Source organism: Cottoperca gobio, unplaced genomic scaffold (assembly GCF_900634415.1).
Source record: "Cottoperca gobio unplaced genomic scaffold, fCotGob3.1 fCotGob3_290arrow_ctg1, whole genome shotgun sequence".
In the NCBI taxonomy this organism is placed as follows: Eukaryota; Metazoa; Chordata; class Actinopteri; order Perciformes; family Bovichtidae; genus Cottoperca; species Cottoperca gobio.
Window position 1 is genome coordinate 113479 of NW_021166900.1, and position 16453 is coordinate 129931.

Sequence of the window (16453 nt, forward strand, 5' to 3'; positions counted from 1 at the left end):
GACTCTGTGTGCTCCTGTCTCGCCGCGTTGATGAGGGAATACAACGCTAATCGACTCTTGATGTCATTACATTCTCCGGCTGATTAAAATGTTATCGCACCTGCACGAGCTCTGACGTTAATTACATTGTAAAGGGGTGTTTTGGAAATCCATCAGCGGTAACCTGTAAACTGGAGATCAGGTGTGTGTGTTGAGTTCAGGTTCTTCTTCTGCGGTGAGGAATCAAGAGATGATCAAAAGAAAAAACAATGCCGCTTTAAAAACCGAGGAGTGGCGGGATGTATTTTAGCGGGAGACCTTTTGTGTAGATGCTTATTAGCAGCGCGTCTCGCTCCATTTGATCCTTTCTGCTTCCACCAAACTGCTTCTGCTGAATAACTTCCAGCTGGTTTGTTTGTGCAACATCAGTGTCGGGAACAGAAGGCGGGAAAACAAAAGGAAATCTTCTGTGATGTTAAAAGAGAAACGCGTCAGTGGTGGATCAGGCTATTCGTTGGTCTACTTCTCCAGCAGTTTACTGGGCCGACTCTTTTCAGCAAAATAAACAAAATACCATTTGCCAAGAAAGCAAAGTGGAGCCAGAACCTCCTCCAGAACTCCAGACGGACCTTGGTTGTAACACTAGCTATCCTCTGCTAGCTGAGCTAACAGCTGCAATGATGCAGACTCGACCGAAGCGTACCAGCACATAGCCAGCGACGGCCAAAGTTTCACTAGGTGTCACTGCTGCACGGTGTCCTTATGGAAGTTGTGGCTTTTGGGCCATTTGTGAATTCAACGCGTGATGAACACGTTTCTTAAAACCAAAATGTTTTCTGTTTTCTGCAAAGAAATAATTGTACATCCAGAGAGCAGAGCCGTCTCTAACGAGCCTCTTGTTGCAGCTCATGTTTCCTCGTCAACACCCTGCACAATGACTTTATTATGACAGCTTCTCTGCAGTAACTTTAAATATATATATTTCCCTGCCTGCCATGCTCTCCGCTTCCCTCCATCACTGTAACCAGCTTTATAACCTTGCTGCTGCAACATCCCACACTGCTGTAAACTGTGTGTAAATGGCAGCAGCAGCAGCAGTAATCATGAAGAATGGCTGCAATCGAGGCGTTTAAAAAGCTTCAGATTAATAACAGGACGATGTGCAGAGAGCAGCTGGGGCTCCTCTGTGGGATCAATGAGCTTTCATCTTTGCTGCTGCTGTTGTTTCTGCACACACACACACACACACACACACACACACACACACACACACACACACACACACTCTGCTGCACACGGCTTCATTAGCAGCCCTGAATATGTATTTATATCAACAGGAGGTGTGATGGTGTGAAGCCTCTCAGCTGCTGCTGGCTGCACAGCTGACGGAGGTAACGTCACCTTGATCAGAGGTTGTATTGATTAGCGCTGATCGCTGATTAGCTTCTAATGAGTAGATTGTGGAAAAGGCACTTCTGCTTTTGAATATGCGCGTTTCTTTATTGGATTATCTTCTTATCCAACAGAAGACGACTCATTACGATACAAAAAAAGAAAAAGAAATATTTAAGCTGCTGTGGAAAGTGATAATAATTAACATCATGACTGTTTCTTATCGCGGCGGTGTAAAGGAACAGAGATGGCTTTAAACAGTAAAAGAGGAACTCCACAGTGTTTACAGGTGATGGGAGGACGAATGCATGTGGAAAAAGATTATTATAAGATGAGCTTTATTGATCTCCAGAGGGGAAATTAGATTGTTTTTTTGCAGCACCACAAGGACAGAAATAAATAAGTAAGTAAAATAAATAAATAATGCAAATGCAATCTATACAAGAACATATTTGGCCGAAATCTTAAATCAGTAAATGTTCTGTAAATTAAATTAATAAATATAATAATAAAAATAATTGTTTTATAAATGTAATTTATAAATTCTAAAGTAATAATTGTTTTGTAAATTAAATTAATAAATGGTCCATTAAATATTTTGTGAATTAAATAATAAATGCTGCAGTATTTGTTCTGTAAATCCAATTAATAAATGCACCATTCATTAATTTAATTTAGAAAACAAATACTGGACTGTTTTATAAATTAAATTAATAAATGGTGCAGTAATTGTTCTGTAAATGCAGCCATTTTTAAATCTTCACCGTCCAGCAGCAGCGTCCTGTCGCTCCTGCTCTTCTGTGTTCACGGCCCAGATGAAGATCAGCTGCTCGGAGCGTCTCTGATCCACCTGGTTCATAATCAAGTAGCGACACCTGGACCTGAGCTCTGCGGCGGCTGAAAAAGAGCTCAGAGCAACAACAAGGTTTCTTCCTGGCGGTTCGTCTCTGTAATGAAGCCGGGCGGGTCAACTTGTAGGTGGCTGTTTCCACCAGGCCGAGCCGGGCCGAGCCGTGCTGCTCTGTGCCGGGCCGGCTGGCAGATAACAGCAGAGTTTCCCAGGCAGCAGAGTTAGTGACCTCATTGGCAGCCAGAAGCCGTCACAGATTAAAGGAGCATTTACATAATATCACTGCAAAATGTTTTTTTCCTGGAAGTTCCTGGTCTGAGCCCACTTCACTAGCATTATGTAGGACATTTTAAAATGTCCTTAAATAATCATTTCCCAGCTTTGGTAATCCTATTAACCATAGATTAAATATCTTTTCTTGTCCGTTCGCCTTTGAAGTCTTTGAACTCTCCCTGCCATCAGCGGCTGCACGCTTCTTCCTCTGAAGCCTGAATGAGAGAGCCTCGACCTCCTGCACGCTCAGCGGAGTCACCGCCTCACATGCTGATACTTTCACCTGGCTTTCCAGAGTTGTTTTGGGTCGTCTTACCGTGAATACGGACGGGGAGCGGAGAGAGATGACTTTACGCAGCTCCATCACTGGAAACATTCAGAGACATTTCTCTGACATGCTGTTGACATGCACGAGAAATGGTGGAGCGTCTCTGCTCTCAGCTACTTTTGTAGAAGAGATTCTCCCTACAAATACAAACAACCTAAACACAGTGTGTGTGGTACAACACCAGTATCACAAGAGGCCTCACAGCGCGTGACAAGGTCTACTATCCTCTGACTCTATGAATGTGTGAACGCTGACATGTGTTGTAAAGCGCTTTGAGTGATCGTAAAGATTGGAAAAGCGCTGTATAAATGCAGTCCATTTACCATTCATTGGATAAATATATTTTTATAAGTCAGAGGATCACCAAAGTAATTGTTTGGTACCATGAAGTTCTGTACCAACTTTTGTGCCAATCTATTAAATAGTTGTTCAGGCAATCACTAAAAGATAAATAAATATCAACCTGCTGGTGGCGCTAAAGGTCTTGGAACCATGAATATCTTTACCAATGTTGGTGGCAATCCATCCAATAGATGGTGAGATAACCGACCGGCTAAAGAGCTCTGCTACTAACACCGTACTTTGGAGCATGAGCATTTTACTTTTTAAAACTTCCTCTGCTTTCTGTTTGAGTGACATTTGTGAAACACGTCCCCTGAGCATCGAGCAAGATAGTCTGTTAATCCAACTTCCTGTCCCAAGGCAGTTAAAATGGAAAAGAAAAAACATCTACATGTTGTGTCACCGAGCTTTGGGAAGTATGGAGGTGAGGGAAACGTGGACTTCTGGATAATCATCTTTCTCGACTTCAGAAACTCCAACTCAACTTTCACATTTTCACTTTGTAAAGTCGGGAAACTTTGCAGGGAGAACAGCAGGAACCACAGTGGAGGAAAGATGGCTCCGGGACACATTCAGGGTCCCGCTGTCAGCGCGGGAAAAGCGCTTTCACTTGTGTCCTTTTGTGTCTCTGACTGGATCCCGCTGTGCAGACTCAACTCCCAGCGTTCTGTTCTGAAGCAGGAGGGGAAATAAGAACATTCACAGAGAGGAAGCGCAGGATGGATTACTTTGCACGGTTTTTATTGTTAATTATCATCAATATTATGGTTATTATTCCTGCAGACGCTCCGTTTGACCAGCCGAAATGTAAAAAACATTCGGCACAGCTCTATCATACGGTCACTAATGAAGAAAACAATGCAGGAGAGAGAAGCACAGCAGGACTGAAGGTTTCATTTCTGAGAGTTTTCCTGCACGTTGTCAGCGGCACTAAGTCGAACCGAGAGATTCCCCGCCAGGAGAACCGGGATCCTCGCAGCGGGCCGGCTCCTGTTTGAACTCCACCTCCGAAGCTAAATCCAGCTCCGCAGCTGTTAATTACACGTCTCTCGGCTGATACGGCGGCTCGTCTGAGGGTTTTCAGAGAGCTGCTCTTTTGTTTGCTTCTCTCTCGAGTGTCGTTTGTTGTCGTCTTCAGGCTGAACAGTTATCGAGGAATTCAAAAGTTTAAGAGCTGCAGTCAGAAAAACCTCCGAACAATGAAGGAGTCACACTGAACGCGTCATCGCTTATACAAACTTCTTCAAGAAGACGTTCTGTAAGGGACACAACTGGGAAGACATAAGTTTGTTAATAATATTTAGAATCATGTCGGAGAGTTTCATGACTTGATCAGAATCAAAGTTTCTGGATTTGTAATCTTTGAAGTTTGAGTCCCAGAGTAATTTAATGAAGATTTCAATATCGGAGAAATTGCATTTAAAGAAGGAGTTTAGTAGCTTTTGTGCTGTTTTACTCCCTGAAGTCTTTTCGTCTGTGAACTCTGAACATGAGTAACAAACATAACTTATTTATACATCCTGCTGAAAGTACTGATGTTTTCACATCGTATCTCATGTATCTGTCTGCAGACCAACATTTTGTTTAGTAAAAGGTTTGAATCTGTGAGTTATTAATATTTTCATGCATAGACTTTAAACTAAAACAAGTTGGAATAAAATCCCTTTAAATGTAAACAGATTGATTTATAGTTTGTTTGTAGTTTTGAGGGATTATCACTAAATATTGTACATTTCTATCGACACCTGTGTCGTTTTTTCTTGTTTGACAAAATAGCCATGCATGTGGAGTTAGGACCATTTAAAAGCTGTTAAATGAGTGCATTGAAAATCAGCAGAAATGAGAACTTTAATATATTTAACCGGCCTATTTAAAGGTGTCGTCACCGAGCTCATTTGCACTAATTGTTAAGTAATCTGGAGTCTTGTCGGTCACTGTCTGTCGTTTCACTTCCTATTTTATTTTGTACCTACCTCTTGTTTCTCAGTCCAGATCTCTCTACTTCCTGTCTTTGTGTGTTTCCCGCCATTGTCAGCCCCGCCCCTGATTGTTTCCACCTGTGCCCACTCACCTCTTGTATAAATAGTGCCGTCTCCGCTGGTCTTGTGCCAGGTCGTCTTGTTATATCCAAGTGTAATAAACCAGCGTGTTACCTGGTTTTGGGATATTTTGTACATCCTCCTCGTGAGCGTTTTGAGTTGCATGTTTTCAAGTAAAGTATTTTATTTTACACGTTACATTTGTTTCTGCCGTTGTGCACTTTGAGTCTTCCTTCCTTGTGTCCGAGGTCGTGACACCAACTCCTGAAGTAGCACGACGTTCAGTGAAGTAGTCGCAGTCAGGACGCTCACTGGAGCTGCATGTCTGGTTTATTTAAAACACCGCATTAACGAGGCAAACGCAACGCAAACAAGGAGCCCGTTTTGTGCCGAATCTTCCCGGTAACATTTGGTACCAATGGGAGAACAGCTTGTTTGCGTATAGCATTTCTTCTTGAAGTGTGAATACAAACGAACCGACGAGCAAATGCAATAATTGCTTCAAATTTGTTATTCATACTGTTTTATTTTTATCTGAAAGTCATATTAAGGCTAAAACCAAAATCCTTGTTGCTCCGTCATTAGTTTTAGTAAATGGAAGCTGTGATCTCCATGTAGTCACTTGTGTTGTCATGAAGTCGCTGCAGAAGCCGGAGGTCTTCAGTCGTCTGTCGGTAAACGGAGACGACAGCTGACGGCCGTCATTTATCTGCTTTCTCCTCCTGAACGTTTGATGTTTCAATAAAGACTGTCACATAAAGACTTATTTCTTTTTAACTTGGCAGCTGATATTCCTCATCAAACAGTTTTCAGTCAAATTGTGTGTGTGTGTGTGTGTGTGTGTGTGTGTGTGTGTGTGTGTGTGTGCAGATTAAATGGAGGATGTGATGGTGTTGTATTTTCGCTGACGTTCTGTCGGATCAGTCTCTGTGGAGAAACTCGTCTTTCTCCCTCAGAAGTGTGAAAGCCTGCAGGAGATAATCTGCTTTTCTTTCTCCTCTTTCTCTCGGCTGCTCATCCTCTCCCATCGTCCCTTCAGTACTTCTTTATCCCTTAAACTATTTATTTTCTTCCCCCCTCTCATATAAGACATGCACACTTCCTGTCTCCGTCAGGACGCTGGTTTTCGTTTTTTCTTCTCCTTGTCCTGCTCCATAACTCTACTCGTTCTAAACGTTCTTGTCATGTTATTTATTTGTTTCAATGTTTCCTGGAGAGCATTTTTAGTTTTCTTTGGATGATTGTTTCTTGGGGAGGTTTGTTTCAAGAGTTTCAAAAACAAACAGAAGACCTTATCTTCACAAATCAAGGTGAAGAAACAAGAACATGTGAGTTCTGTCTCTTCTTCCACAGATGTGATTCAATGCAACAGATAAAGAAATGTCAGTCTTGATGTTTCTTCTGAAGTGACTCAGCTTTCGATCAATGAAAGAGTTTGTTTGTCGTCGTTCCTCCATCTCATGGAGGCTGGTGTTACCGTGACAACAAAAGACCTTGATAAACGTACAGGAACAGAAAGACAAAGCGTCTTCTCAGTCAAAGACATGAAAGACTTCAGAACATGATGATCTGACCTCGTCACTGAAATGTGACATCTGCTCGTCACCGCGCCACCAAGACGGAGCAAAGTTTTAACTGTGTTGTCATCGTCGTTGTCGCCGCTGCTGATCAGGTGCACCAAAAAGAAAGAAATATAGAATATTCTTCAACATCGAGTGCAGTTTGTTTCGCATTCGGCTCGAAATCGATACCATTGGTTCGGTTTCACAGTGCACAGATTAAAGTGTATTTGCTGAGGAGCAGCGCTGGACATGTTCTCACAGAAGTCTTTCTTATCGGTCAGGAAACATGAACCTGAATCCCTTTGTTCTCCAGTTGATCTCAAATGACTTTATAAACGTATTTAGCACGTTCTGAATGTTCTCTTCAGGCCCAGATGTCGAGCAAACATCGGACTTCTACTTCTTCTTCTAGAAGTGTCCGTCTCAACGCAGGCATCTCATAATCCTGCGTTCTGCTTCACTTCCTGCTATTGTCGCATTATGTTCTCACTGAAATCTAACTGCATGAGTGTTCGCTTGGAAACACAATGACAGCAGATGTTGGTTTGTGAAAACGCCTTTTAGTGTCGCGTAATTGGATAACTGTTGTTTCATGAAGAGGACAATAAAGCTGGCAGCGAAAGTGATTACAGAGAAGCAGTTATAATCATGGCGGAAGATACGTTTCTGGAGTGGATACAAAAAAAAAGGCAAAAAGACTTGAATAGAGCACTCCTGGTGGTCGGGGGAGAGCGTCGCCACAACTCCAGTTTCCTGTGAAATGCAGAGCAAGAGCTTGACTGTTACGGACGCTCATTTATATGTTAAAGTCCCGCACTCCAGCTTTAATTGGTTCCTCCACGGGCCGGGTTCGCTGTGCTTTCGCTGTGCGGTCATAACATGCTTTTCTATCTCTGTGGTTTTGGAGTTTAGTTTCACTCCTGCATAACCGTCTGCAGAGTGTTGGAGCTAATGACTGCTGATGTAAACCCAACGTTTCTCGCTGCTACTTCAAAATGAAAGCTCTCCACTGGCCTGAGGCTTTATTGAGATTTACGTTTTTTGGAAATACAAACAAATACAGAACACTGTAGACCCAAGATGGATGCAAACAGCCATAATTTAAAACTTAAAATCAGTCTGTATGAAATGATTGGTATTTTGACTTGTGTTGTGACTAAATGTTGTTTTCGCTCTCTGTCAGCTGTTAAAAAGGCGCCAGAAAAAAGAGAAATGGTTACTTACAGGGAAACCTAAACCTCCCCAGCCGCTCCTCCGCTTCCCACTGACACCTCGATGACATTTCAATGACAGGAAATTATAATTCTGAATAATCTTCAGCCTATTTTGATCCCATTGTCTTTCTTTCTGTAACCGAGTCCTCAGAATGAGGGGAGGCGGATCAGAACGAGCTGCTTTCACTGAATACATCATCAGCTGCTGGAAACCCAGAATGCACCTCTGATCCAGAGCTCGCTAACAATGACGAGCATGCACTGAAAGACAAATTGGAACAAAGGTTTCTTTTCTCCGCCTCTTTCAACAGTTCTGTGTAAAACAGAGAACATGTGCTTTGTGACCGTCTGGTGCTACTGTTTACGTGTTTTTGTACGTTTAAAAATAGATAATAATAATAATGGCTGGTAACCACTCGACTCAACAACAGATGAGTAATAAAATGTGTAAAAAACCAGAATTGCAAAGAATTGATGGCTGATTCATGTCAAACTGAGTCTTAATCCCAACTTTAACACACACATTTGGAGTTGTGGAAAGTTGGATTTGTTCCTCTTTTAAAGAAGCTAGGCTAGCAGTTTCCCCCTGCGTTCAGTCTTTGTGCTAAGCTAGGCTAAACACGCCCTAGATCGGTCTACGCTGGACACACGGCGATGAACATTATATCCATCTGAATCATTTGAGCCATTGTTTCTTGTTAACAAGCTAACAAAGCAGCCGGATAACGTTAGCATTCTAGCTAAAGATAATTAGCTTTCTGTGTCAGGGTTTGGGGACACAATTTAATTAGCTCAATTTGTTGATGATAGTTGGACTAAACTTTACATTCTCCTGCTAGTTAATGTCAGCAAAACTTGTAATCACTGTGGCTAAAAAGGACGCAGGTTTTCTTTCTTTTTGCTCCACTTTTGATTGAGCTAAGCTAGCAGTTTCCCCCTGCGTTTAGCCTTTGTGCTAAGCTAGGCTAAACACATGGAGATTAATCTGATATCCCTCATCGTACAGAAAAAGATACTTTACTAACATGTTCTGTTCTTTAGCTAGCTTCTGTAAGGATCGCGGATCTTGTATGTTTGTTAGATGACGTAAAGTCTTCTGAGACAAACTTGTGACTTTGGGCTTTATGAGACTTTTGTTTTGGTAAAGTTCACATTATTTTTCAATCAATCTACATTACATCACATTAGCATGCGCAGCCTGTGTAGTTAAGTAGCCTACTGTCCTTTCAAATATAACATTTTGTGAGTTTTTAAATTATTATGGAAGAATGCTATTTAAAATACAGGATCATTTTATATATTATTATATCCTGTGAAGAGTATTTGGAGGTGTGTGACGTGCGTTAAAACCCGTTGTATTCATTGTGAGCTCTAACCAGTGTCACCATGCCGAGTGATGTCAAAGGTTGATGCCACTGACCTTTTCCCAGCATCAACGTGCATCAACGTGCATCAACGTTGTGTTTTTATGAAATATTGATGACTTCCTGCGCGTCTTGTTTCAGAAACCTTTTTTGCCATCGTTTCTACTTGTGTTTCAACAGAACAGGGATTAATGATTCTTCCTCCCTGTGACGGACACAGAACAACCTTGAGCAGTATCACACAGGTGCTGACTGGCTCACAGTGATGAGCTGTTGCGGTGGATTTCATCACCCGCTCCCACTGTGCGAGGACAGACCCGTCCCCACGCCGCCCTGACGCTTCACCCAGCAGCAGCAGCGCATTTGAACTGCAGGCGGAGGGTAACTAGTGTAAAGGATGTGATGCTGAAGAACGCTCGCAGGCTTCAAACAAAAAGGATCAAGCCTTCGGTAACGATGCAAGAAAAGAAACAGAAATCAGAGTTTGTTTTCTTTTCATCTCGCATGAAGTAGGATGACCTCCAGCTGACCCCGGTCCTGCAAGTATGAACAGAACATGGCGTTCAAGAGGAAGACCGAGAGGAAAGGTTGCTCTGTACACTTAACCGCAGATGAAGGACGTGTCGGTGCTCTTAAACAGGGTAAACAGGAAGTAACCATGAAGAAGGAAATGCTAAAAAGCCTTTATTTAAGTGGCTAAATCATTATAAATGTTTCGACCACGTCTTCCTCAGGCCTTAGAACAAACACAACACGGGTGTGGCCTCACAACAGCCAATGGGAGGCGATCACATGACCCCGATTATGTAATGAGATTACACAGAAATCATCACATGAAGTCTATTTTGTCTTTACGTTCTGGTTTATTTAACACACTATATGTTAAAGGGATGTCATAGACAACAGTATTTAGATGTGAATAAAGTTAATAAATACAACTTGTTTTTTATTTCGTAGGGCTGGGAGGTGATATATACATTTATTGTCTTTCAATTAAATAAATCGAGATATCGTGATACACAACTACGTCTTTAAAAATGGATAAATTCAAAATAAGAAGCACATAGTTTTGTTTTTATTTTACCAAACTGTGTATAGATGGGAATATATATATATATTTGTTCTCTATACATTCACTTAAAACTGTTGACTTTTGCATAGAAATTCTGAATTAAATGAGAAAATACTAATTAATTGTATTATTTTATAAACTTTTTACTTATCTAATAACCAGAAAACATGCTACATTGTGATATACACCGTAATCAAGTATTATTATTTATTGCTTGTTAATTCGAGAGCGTGAATGAATTCAAATAGTTTTCTTTCCTGCGGAGCTCTTTAGTGTTTGGTTAATAAATGCGTCACATCTTTTGTGAAGATGTAAAGCCGACAGTTAGAGGAGCCGTCCGGACGTTAACGGGAGAAAAATGCAAAAGTAAACCTTTAATTTCAACGTCATTAAAAGTTTTCATATGTTTAGGTGCAAAGCTGATGTCTGTGTGCGCGCAGACAGACACGTGACGTCGTTGTGTGTTCATATGTTACTCTTCACGTTGTGCACCTGAACCGGCTCTGATGGTGTCCCGCCTCCTCCCGTGTGCGTCCGCGGTTCAGACGGAATACATCACGTCCTCCTCATTTGCTTCACTACTCATAAAATGATGCTCTAAATGAGCTCGTTAGAGTTTTTATGGTGAAGCCTGAAGGAAAGAGAATTTTAATGGAGAAAGAAAACTTTCCTTACTTTCTCTGAATGATGTTTTTTACACAAATGCAAAGTTTAAAGATCTTTAAGAAGCGTTCAGGTGTCTTCAGGTAAATTCTAAATGATCTCTTGGCCTTTCAGTCACCCTCTCATATCTTTAATTTCTTTTGGAAATGTGGATTTGATGTTTGTTCTTTGGTCAATATGTTGAGATCAGCCACAGCTTAAAGCCTCCTGATGTTATTCTGCTCTATACGCCCTCAATTCTGCCGGTTTCTTGACTTTTGACTTCCATCTCCACAGTGGCTGAACAGATTTTTATTCTCATTCAACTGCATTTGAAATATGAACCTTCTTCGTTCTTGCTCTGCAGAAATCTGCCAAAAGCTTACAATGTTAGTTTATATGAAGAGACACACGCCCTGGGAACATCGGACTTTGAGAACATGGCTGATCCCCTCTCTTCCTCATTTGCATTTTAAGACATGATGCTCATTTTGAGTATCTCTACCTCTGGGGATATTCTGAGGACTTCTAACACTGTAAGCAGTTTCATATGTGGTCCAACGAAGGCTAAAATAAGACCTTTCACAGGGCATCTGAAAGTGTGTGTGTGTGTGTGTGTGTGTGTGTGTGTGTGTGTGGTTATAGTCCAAATGTTTCTGTAAAGTCTCCTCTCAGATATGACTTTTAAACATCTGTTTAAAAATGGCGGCTCTTAAAGAATCCCCCACATCAGAGGGATTTACACCAGAGTCTGTTCTCAGACTTCCCCCTACATGCTGAAGATACCACCGTATTTATGAATGACACAGCGGCGTTCGGCTAGGAGAAGCCAGAAACTTGAAGCCAAAAGACTAAAAGCTTGGTGTCTTTGCAGCTACTTGCATGGCTAGTTGAGAAACTACTGTAGCTGGGGAGCTAACAACTTACGTGCTAGCTAGCTCGGAACATGTGTGTACGAGTAAATGCACAACGATAGATATCTTCTTCCATTTTGGACGCACCTTCCCCGTAAAGTTAAGTACATCGTTGGGGTTATATTGTATCCAAATGTAGTTTCTAATCCGCTTATCGATCCTCTGTTGAGATCTGTAGTGACCTTTTGCTGTCTGACGACTAAATACTGTCGCTCCTCAATCAGAACCTTCAGATTGATCATCTGGAATAAATGTGCACTCACCGACTGAAAGGGGGTGAGCAGCCAGGAAGACTCTTTGAAGGAGGTTTGTTTAGCTTTTTAGGTGTACTGAGTGCTTTGTTGACACACGGCTCCGCTTGTTTCCCGTGGCCTTCAAGTCAAGGTTGTGCATGTGTTACCCAGGAAACCTTTCATGGTCGGGCGTTCAGCGTTCAGCGGCTCAAAGGCGAGGAATGAAAAGAGCGAGCGGGCACATGCGTCCTGTCTCTGTCACTCTCACTCAGTATTTACAGCAGTAGAAACGCCCGCTGCCACGGTGAACTGTTAATTAAAAGGTCAGCGTAAAAGGCTTTGCCAGAGGCTAACGCTTTAATGATATCTGTTCCATTAGACGTCGTGCCTTCTCAAAGGTCCGGCCACGCTTATTTGGTCCGCCTTTGAGTTCAGCCATCCCGCTGTGAGTCTTTCCTCGGCTACGTGGAAAAGCAACGGGGAAATTGCATTATTCCCTCTGACACGCTTCGTTTGATTCCACGTCGTCACATTTGTGCAGCATTAGAGTTTGGTGTTGGTGCGTGAAAGACAAAAGCAGATCACATTTACCCTTTGGATGTACGAACACACACCTTCCCCCCCCCCCCCGCTGCCATAATGCAATCCAGATGCATTCAGGAGGTTTTCCACGAAGTACAAACGTTTAGCTACTTCACTTGAATTGTTTTCCTGCTGCTTCTAACTTTTACCTGCAGTATTTGTCTTCATAGGCTCTTGCAGAGTCTTTTCTTATTATATTCATAATTTAGTTTTTATACACTTTATTTCTCTCCTTTTATTTTCTCACTTCATCTTCACTATTTCTGTCCTCGTTCTGCCTAAATACATGTTTATCCGATTTTATGTTCGTTTTTTTACCTACAAAACATATAAAAAGCTTCTAAAACCAAAAGATTTCTTATTAAATGAAACTGCTGTACGATTAGTTGATTGACAGATTATTCTCAAACGTGCGGATTTACTGCTTTTCCTTGTAAATAAATAAAACTTGTTAATTTAATTTTGAATTGTTGGACAAAACAAACATTGTGGAAGAGTCACTATTTTCTGAAATGTACCAAAACGATAAGTTTACCACTGACACCTGATGATCTTTCATTATGTGCATTTCACTTTGATGAAATCCACCCGCATGAAACGTCTCATGAAAGCAGCTGATGGGTTAAATAAAAAGCAGCTGCAGGAGCGTTAAATGTCCTCGCTCTAAGTCTTTTAGTCTTTTCAGAGTCGTGGAGTTTTGTCCAATGAGGGGAACGTTGAGTTGCTCAGAGCAGGTTCAGAAAGCAGAAGGTATCAACATGAAGAAGATAAAGAAGGTGACACCAGCTCCAACAAAATGTCCATTAAACGTCAAAAGTACTCAACAGACTGCAGGTACCTCCAGTCCAAATGAAAACAATTTAATCTTTTTTACAAAGAGATGCTGAATGATGAGCTCCAGGTAATGATTTTCTTTTTTTAAATAAAGTATATCTGTAGGAATTTCAGTTCAGTGCAGCAGCTTACAGCCGAGATGTTCCCTGAAGAGCTTTAAGTAAATCCTCAGGATGTTAGAAGCTGCAGGGTTTTCTTTATCTGTTTCCACGGGAATGGGAGCACATTCCCACATTATCACATCTGTGTGTGTGTGTGTGTGTGTGTGTGTGTGTGTGTGTGTGTGTGTGTGTGTGTGTGTGTGTGTGTGTGTGTTTGCACTTTGGATTTTAAATTGCACATGACAACATTTCATGCAGGGTCTGTTAACTGATTATTTCCCACTTTGTCGCCCCAAACTTAATGCAGTGTTTGAGCGCAGCAGGAGACGCCTCAGTCGCTGATTTTCCACTTTAGTTTTCTCATATTGGAAAAGTCTCAGCTGAAGCTAAAACTCATTAAAATCATGCCGCGTCCATCTTTATTATTTCCACATGAGTCTGCAGAGGTTCCCTCAGGAAGCTCCACAGAGCCTCTCGTACATTCATACAGATAAATGTATTTATTGTTGGACACAGTTCGCTTATAAAATACAATTGAACGTAATCTGCAGAATCAGCTAATATCAGTTCTGTCTGGTGATTGTGTGTTCTGCATATCCTGATTATTATGAAGTCATTTAAACTCAGTCCCAACTCTCCGGCCTGTGTCGGCTGCAAGGACAAAAAAATAATAAGCTGAAGAAGGTTTTAATGGCAACTAAAGGTCAGATTTGTATCAAGGCTTCATGGTCAGCTGCCCTTTTTAAAAGCGATGCAATGGCCGAATGGAGAGTGTGTTGTGAATTACCAAAAAACCTTTTCATCATAGAAGATACCACCAGAACACTCGGCCTCAATGACCAACATCTCCCTAAATCTCTCCTTACATTGGTTCTTGAGAAAGGTCCTACGTCAGATTCATAACGCGCTCTTAGACCGCAGAGTTGTCCGTAGCTGTGTTGTTATAACGATGAATCCCTTTGTCTTTGTGAGTGGGAAGCACATGCCAGTTGATCCTAATTAGCATACAGCAGGTAAACACCCGCCAATCGCTATAAAAGTGGAAAAGAAGTTGAGAAAATCAAGAATGTCCAGGAAAATGTAAAAAGGGTGGAGGCACCTTTACAGGAAGTGAACGCCAAACAAGCTTCACACAAAAAAGTGTACATATATTTTTTATATATATTTTTTATATATATATATATAATATATATTATACATCATATACATTATATATATATATATATATATATATAATATATAATATATATATTATATATATTATATATAATATATATATTATATATATTATATATAATATATTAATATATATATATATATATATATATATTAATATATTAAATATATTATATATAATATATATATATATATATATATATATATATATATTAATATATTATATATAATATATATAATATATATATTATATATATATATATATATATATTAAATATATTATATATAATATATATAATATATATATTATATATAATATATATTATATATTATATATTATATATATATAACAGACTCCTTTAAAACCAGAGATGGAGTTAAAGGTTTTCATCCTGTTGAGCAGCAGGAGAATCTCATCTTTTTTAAATCATCAGTGTTGTTTGACAGACAGATGATTGACAGATGGAGGGTTAGTTGCCTGTCAGTGATTATATGATGCAATAACAACAGTCAGTCGTACATGATATGACTGGGAATATAAGTAACCAGTTTACCTCTGAGCAGAAATCATCTCAAAGTTAATTGCTCTAAATAAAAATATGTTTTCATTTTATACAAAAAGATGTAAAACATATTTAAAGATATGTCCCATATTTACCAGCTGCAATATTATTTGCAATATGTTTTACTTAAGTAAAATATCTGAATACTTTTAGTGTGTCCAATGCTTTGGTTTATGTCCTCAGCTGTGCTTTGTTCTGCTGCTAGAATACTGAGAACAGAGGGAACACATTTCCCCAGTTCGGCTTCCGGTTAAATATAGAATTGATTTCAAGGCGCTGCTTATTGTCTATAAGTCACTCAATGGTCTGGGCGCAGAATATATCATGGATATGTTTGTACAGGCCTGGTAGGTCAGTCAGAGCTGCAGGGTGGTGCAGAGAGTTCAATTCAAAGGTGGTGAAACGGCTTTCAGCCTTTCAGCTGCTCACTGCTGCATCAGCTTCCCTTCAAACCAAGAAATGTCTCAACTGAAGCCATTTTAAAGACTAAGCTAAAGACTTTTAATTAGTCAGTTTTATAGTATTTGTATTTATTTGGTTTTCCTTTTTAAAACATGTTTGTGCTTTGATCTATCTTCTATATGTGTGTTCCTTCCCATGAAGCACTTTGAATGAGTGTATGATAAGGTGCTGTACAAATGAACTTGCATTGCCTTCGTGCTAATTAGCACATGCTAACATGCTAACACTAAGATGGTGACAATGGTAAACAGCAGCATGTTGACGTTAGCATTTAGCTTGAAGCTCCACAGTGTAAGTCGACTGAGTCTTATTTAACCAACGACTAAAGGTCTTGTGTTGTATCTCACGTCTCACCTGTAGCTGAAACAACACACATGGTGACGTGCTAATGTTAGCATTTTAATGGTTGAATTGGTCTGTCGTGATTTTAGCCAGTTGGTAGTGAGCCAGCAGGTCAGTAAAGTCTTTAAATAATCACTTGATCGAACACATTCACCTCTTTTACCTTTCGCCTCTGACTGTGAACTCGTA

The 16453-nt window shown here is 40.4% G+C and overlaps 1 protein-coding gene across 1 annotated transcript in view; it reads left to right on the top strand.

Moving 5' to 3' along the window:
• Nucleotides 1–16453, top strand: part of LOC115005268 (metabotropic glutamate receptor 8-like) — a 77547-nt gene that overhangs the window by 33469 nt on the left and 27625 nt on the right. The gene's annotated exons all lie outside the window — the stretch shown is intronic.